The following is a 6,994-nucleotide window of genomic DNA, read 5'->3' on the forward strand; positions in this document are numbered from 1 at the left end:
TTGTGCTCCGCCATTTAATGAATGCTCTGACTGTCACTTCAAATACACATCTTCTTCTAGATAATCTTTTCCTTCCTTCATAGTCATGAATCTATCTACTTCTGTAATAGTTTTGCCAATGAATTCTCGTCAAATCCACTGGAGTGTTTTCTGGATTGGCTTTTTCTTCCTCAAGGCTTAAATGATGAGCCAATGTCTAAACGATGCTTCCTTCTTAGTGCCTATTTTTAAATCATTATTGTCATTTCCTTGCTATCACCATCAAATTAACCTTTGGTAGCTGTTGCACTCACATATTCTCCTTCATGAAGAATACTTCAATAGATGCAGTAATGTTAATTTTAAAATTAATAAAGCAAAATTGTCAAAATGGTGAAATCTTGTTCACTTAAACTCTGGACAATTCCAGTGTAATTATCTCAGCTCTTGATTCAAATCCCACAAAGAATCCCCAATTTGTTACAGTCTCTGTAGAAACCAGTAGCTTTTGAAAAAAATGTATTTAGATTATGCGATTGGTTTGTAAGATCAGACAAAGTATCAGGTTTTATTGCTTTTACTATAACAAACAAACCAGTGGGACTGTCTGTTCTTTCTAGTCTCGAAGTTAGACACAACATTGTTCTGCCATTTTCACATTCCGATCACTTAGTCTGAACTATCAACATCCTTTCTCCCCCAGCACTCCACACCCCCTAACTATAGCATAAAGCCTGTCCCTCTACACTTTACATTAGTGCTAATGAAGAGACATCTAGGCTCCAAACACTAACTTGCTCTCTCTCTCTATGGATGCGGCCTGACTCGCTGTGATCTCCAGCATTTGTTGTTTTCAGTACAAATTCCAGCATCTGCAGTAATTTGCTCCTAAACCAGAAGCAACATTGACTAAACACAAAATGTGCTAGAAATACTCAGCAGGTCTGACAGCAACTGTAAAAGGAGAAAAAAAGTGAACTTTTTGAGTTGAAGGTGACTTCTTCAGAACCGCAACAATGTAAAAATGTGCCAGATTTTATACTGCTAAAAGGGGGAAGTGGATGAAGAACAAAGGGAAGAGCTTGCATAGATTAAATAACAAAGATATCATGGCAAATAAAAAAGGAGTGGTAACAGTTGAGTAAATAAATAATGTTTGTCTAAAGTGAACTTGAATGACAATAATAAACAGTTCCAACCAAAAGACAAAAATGAGAAACAAAATTCAAACTAGCACATGGCAAAGTAACAGAATCCAAATGGGAGGATAGAATTCATGATCTGAAATTGTTGAATTCACTGTTGAATCCAGAAGGTTGTAAAGTGCCTAAATGGAAGCTGAGCCACTGTACATTGAGTTGAACTTCACTGGAATATTTAGGGTTTCAGTCCACGCTGGGGGAAAGGCTGAGCAGGTTTGGGATTTGGGGAAGGTAGAGGTGAGTAATTGGAAGATACCAATCTTGACAGATGGAAATATCTGGATATAGTGAGGACAAGATCAGATTAACCAAACACAGTTGCACAAGGAGTTTGTGATCAGCAAGAGGGAGGATGAAGGTTTGTTTGAGAGTCAGAAGTTGTGAACGTCCCCTTTCCTCTTGCCTAACAGGTACTCAGCTGCTTCAGAAGGATAATGAAGTAATGTAGGGGAAACACTCCATTCCCAGTTGATGTCAACCGATTATTCAGAGGCTAGACCTCTGGTCTCTGACTCTGTAATAATTAAGGCGATGGCACGGGGGCATTGGGGATGGAAGCAGGCTTGGTTGGAGTTGGAACTAAAGTAAACACACTGCGCTCCCATTAAACCTGAATACCTCACTGAAGGCTAACTAGGCTCCAGGCACCAGATCTCTCCAATTCACTCTAAAAGGATGTCTGCAATGAGGTTCCAATCCATAACCTTCCCACTCAGTGAACCATGCCTATTCCGTGTATGCAAATAACGTCTTGCAAATAATTAGGAACAAACTGCAATGTAAGGTTTGCTCAATGCTGCACGTGTGAATCATTTGGCTATTCAATCTGCTGACTGTCTCTCATAAGATCGGTTGCCACATCCAGCACAAGCACAATAGTAAATAACAACATGAATGTACAAGTTTAGACGAGCTTCAACGAAGGACTAGCCTTCAGCACATTCTGCTTTCTCAGCAGTTTCATGACAACTGACATTTTCAGATTGTGCGTTCTAATTAAAACATCACAGAGGATTTTGGAGAGGGTCTGTTAAAAATAGTCAGTGAAAGCGCAAAGGATATAAACTGTACAAAATTGTGACAGCTCCAAATATGTCGAAGCTATTTGAAACATTCATTTGAAACTTATTTCTCAGTGCATGTCAGTTTGATTTTCTTTTTTTTTTGATGCACTGCTTCTTGCAACCACATTTACTTGAGTTTCTTTTTGTTTTGCATTGATGGAGAAAGCGATGGAAATCATTTCTGATCTGTTAGTTTGGTGAAAGAGAATATTTGGAGCTCTTGAGTGACTCCGAAGGAATTTCAAGTATGTCCCTGGATCAGGCAAAAGCCCTGAAGTATTGTGTTGCAGGTACGCATTGCCTAGTTGTTACTACTGTTTAGTTTTCTGTTTGTTACTGTCAGAATGCAGATGTAACTTGGAGAATCTTCACCGTTGCTTTTATTTGATGACCTGAGCTGATGGTGATGCTCAGTCCAAATGAAAGGATAAAAGCAGCAAAAAATGTCATTTACAATAATTTATCCATTTATTAGCTTAGTGTTAACGCTTAGTGGATCCATGTGCTGCCTCAAACCTTTACATTAGTTCAGCAGTTTGCTAAAGAAGTGCAAATGCAGCGCTTTAACATCATATAATACACAGTAGCCTCCTCAGCAACAGAAAGAATGCCCTTTGAACATCTGTTAGAGGAAAGTGTTAACAATATAATGTTTGAGGTCAAATCATGAACAAATAAGTATAGAGTTCATGATCATAGAGTACAATATTTAAACACCTAACTATGGAGTGTTGAAATTTGCTCATGGGGCATATTTAAGTTCTAATATGTTAAAGGGACAGGGAAGTGAGGCTGCAAGTTTCTGCTGCCTGGCATGGCTGGAATAATGACAGGTGTGATGATTTATTCGGGCAAATATTCAAAAATTGATTTTTCGCTGTCAAGATAATTGCTAAAGTTTATATCGTCCCACCAAGGTTCTCCAAAACGCCAGAAACTTTGGTGTAAATGGTCAGGAAGAGTAGGGTCATCTATCCACAATGGGCCATCCAAACAATTTCTGAGAAGGCAACAACAGCAGACAACCTTGCAAGTCAATGCCAACCTGGGTGTAATGCTGCAAGAAGTTTGATAACTTCTCCTGAGTGTTCAAGATCAGTAAATGTATTGACAAATGCTTTATCACACCAGCTGCACCAGGAGCCTCAAATACTGCTCATTCACCACATTGCTAACATACAACAATCATCAATTTCTATTAACCGCAACTCATATCTGTCATCATGACCTTCACTTTCAGCACTGCTGCAAGCCTCACACCCCATCTCATATCTTGCACAAACTGCCAGCTTTTCAACTATGAAAGTCACATTACCCAATTGGATTGCTCTGTCATTAAAAGTCAACAGCCTTTTCCGCCAGCTTCAGCCACCAGGATAGAACTGCTTAGGAGCACTACATCAGGCAAGGCACATGGACATCAAGCACTAAAGGAAAACACAAAGGTGAATAGTCACCTTCACTCATTCTCCCTGACTTCCAACGTAGTGGTGGCGGGGTTGGCAGTGTTTGGCTCCTGAGCACAGGGCTTGGCCACTAATGGCTTGTGTGGTGGGTTCTGCCACATTCACATGGCTTCATCACTACCTTTCCAGCTCAATAACGTTTGTTTTGTTTGTTTTGGTTGCCCTGCGGCCTCCTGATGCCCTCCTGCGGAGGCCAGGGCCATGTGTATCTCCAACCCTGCTCCATCTCAGATGGTGGCATTGGAAGGCAATCCAGGACCCCGTCTGTCGATGTCCAGTGTCGGAGGAGTTGCGGGATCTGCACAGCGCAACCATCTCCAGCTTAGAGGTGGCGTACCCAGAAGGAACAGTGCCAGTGGTGGCACTTTGCCAGGATCCTGGGGACAATGTTGGACAGGGTGACTGGGGGAGTAGGGTGGGTGATGTCTATGGAGAGGGGAAGGTGAACATTTGAAGCTTTTCAGTTTCAGTAACATCAGTTTAATATCAATTTATTCAGTATTTCACAATTTATACAATTTATCCAGTAATTTATTCTGTAATCCAAGATGGCACCGGAACGTGGCAACATTATCCACTTTTAACTGGACCTAGGTACAAGTGACAAAATATTAAATAAATAAATCTATTGTAATGCTGCATGGGCTGGAGTTCTAAGGTTGGGCTGTAAATCTAAATGAATGTTCTAGAACTTTGTTTGATTCCTCTTAGGAGGCTGTAGAGAGCATTATATTGCATGTTTTTTCTTTAGTTTTCTTCCTTAAAAGATAGAAAGAATAGGCCACAACTTATAACTGGACAAATATGTGATCTATGCAGATGGAAAAAAACAGGCAGTGATCGAAGCCAAAGCCTAGAATCTTATGCATCAAAGAAAATTTTTGCAATCTGCATTTCTGATGGTATCCCAGAACGAACAATGCTGGGAGGCAGCTGGACAGTCCTGTGGAGTTGGATTTCACTGTGCTTTCTGCACCATATGTCAGAATTTCAGGCATGTCAAAAATGGGCAAGAGCTTAATTTTAATATTTAAATCTCTTGTAGTGGGATGCATCTGCATGTGTGCTGGGAATTTTAATAATTTTAGAGAGGTATGGGGCAAACGCGGGCAAATGGGACTAGTTCAGTTTAGGAAACCTGATCAGCATGGATGAGTTGGGCCGAAGGGCCTGCTTCTGTGCTATTTGACTTATGACTCTGACTCTATTTGAACAGATATGAAAAATTACATACATACATTTATTTCACAGGTTTATTGACATATGCAAATATAATGAATCAATAGATTTCTAAATACTAGTGCTATCATGGGATATGGGAATAGTGGGAAAAAAGTTGGAGAAGGACCTAGACCAGCCACAATCTGCCTGAATGATGAACCTGTCTCAACAGGTTGAATGACCCACTCCTGCTCTACGTCATGCATGTATGGGACCCTGCTATGTTGTGAAAAGAAGCTCACAGTAATGTTTTTTTTCTTGATATCTTTCCCCTTGTTAATCTGGACACACATTTTGAAGTCTTTCATCAGGAATTTGGTTGCTGATGGTTTGCAGCCACCAATTGTACTTGTTAAGCAGGGATTCAACTGGGGGATTCCTCTCTTCCTCTTTGTGCATTTTTTTTAGTGGTAAAGGAGGAAAAAGATGAAAATGTACTACTTGGAGTTTAAGATCCATTCTAGTCCATCTCAAAAAGGTAAGAGGCATTGGAAATTTCATCATTTTAGCTCTTGTGATAAGGATTCAATTCCTTAGAATTTTTTTCCACACCATCATCTCTAAAATGTAATCTATTTACCCCAGGAGACATTTGAATAATAAAAAAAGATTTACTGATATAGATGTTTAAGATGAAAGGATGTTCTGTGATCAGTATTCAGTCATATTTCTGAAAAATATTTTTCGTTATATGTTTTGAAGTTACTGCTAATTGGTTCAACACCAGTACAGTACAAGACAATTGACAATTTATTTCTGCTGTTCGATTATTTTGATAGTGAATCAAGATTTTAACTGCATTCAAAAATCAAAGTATTTAAGAAACTGACGACATTCATCAGAAATATTAATAAATTCAACAATTTTGCAGCATTTTAAATGATGTAAACCGTCACCCTAGGAAACCCTATAATAAACTTTATGTGAATTTGACAGTAACTGCATAACTACAGGTAATTTACAGCTTCCATCAATATTCTTTTTGATACCCTCCATCACCAAGCTCACTGCATTTATCTGCTAGCAGTTGATCCATTCTAGATTCCTGATTAACTCTCTTTAGCACCTTATAATTGAATATAGCATTTGGTACCTTTTGACATTCACTGGAACAAATTCACTTCTAGCTGCTTCTATATTCCTATCTGCTTCAACAGAAGCTACTACCTTTCGATGGAGCAGATTAACTGAGAATTTCATTTTTATTTTGTTTAATTCCCCTCGTGTCAAATTCAATTCAGCTAAATACATTCCATAAATGTTAACATATTCCTCAGAGTTTAAAATTTAGCCTGATAAAATTAATTGAATTCAAACACAAGCAAACCTCTACATTCACGACTTTAACATTGTGTTCTAAGTCACTGCTTGCTTTGTAAAGGGTGCAGATGTTGATTTTCCACATGCCTTGTCCCATCCTGACTACCACCTGTCTCCCCCTTCTACCAGGTTTCTCATAGGCAGTCCCAGTGGCATGAAATATTCTCACTCATTTGTGGATGTGAAAACAAAAAATGAGAGAACTGAAGCGTCTGCTATTTTCCCATTTGCTTTGCTTGAACACAGGATGGAAATATATCTAACAGATTCATGGATTTGGCATAGGTACCTTAAAGGGACACCTATTGCTGGTGGGAAGTAAATATTTCCAGAATTTGCCCCTATCTTGAGGACAAAATGGGGTTCTTTATCACTCACTTGCAATTCAAAGTCTGCTGAAATTGTAATACTACTGTCGTTTCCAGTACCATCACATTCTGACACAATTCTCCATTCCCTTTCCATTAAATAGAACTGCCCAGCAGACACGTCATCAAATGGGTTATAGCATAGCGTGGAGACCCATCAGCTAAGAACAAAGATAGCAGGAACTGCCGATGCTGGAGAATCTGAGATAACAAGGTGTAGAGCTGGATGAACACAGCAGACCAAGCAGCATCAGAGGAGCAGGAAAGCTGACGTTTCGGTTCGAGACCCTTCTTCAGAAATTTCTGAAGCATTTCTGAAGAAGGGTCTCGACCCGAAACGTCAGCTTTCCTGCTCCTCTGATGCTGCTTGGCCT

This window comes from Rhincodon typus, chromosome 16, assembly GCF_021869965.1.
Source record: "Rhincodon typus isolate 14 chromosome 16, sRhiTyp1.1, whole genome shotgun sequence".
NCBI lineage: Eukaryota > Metazoa > Chordata > Chondrichthyes > Orectolobiformes > Rhincodontidae > Rhincodon > Rhincodon typus.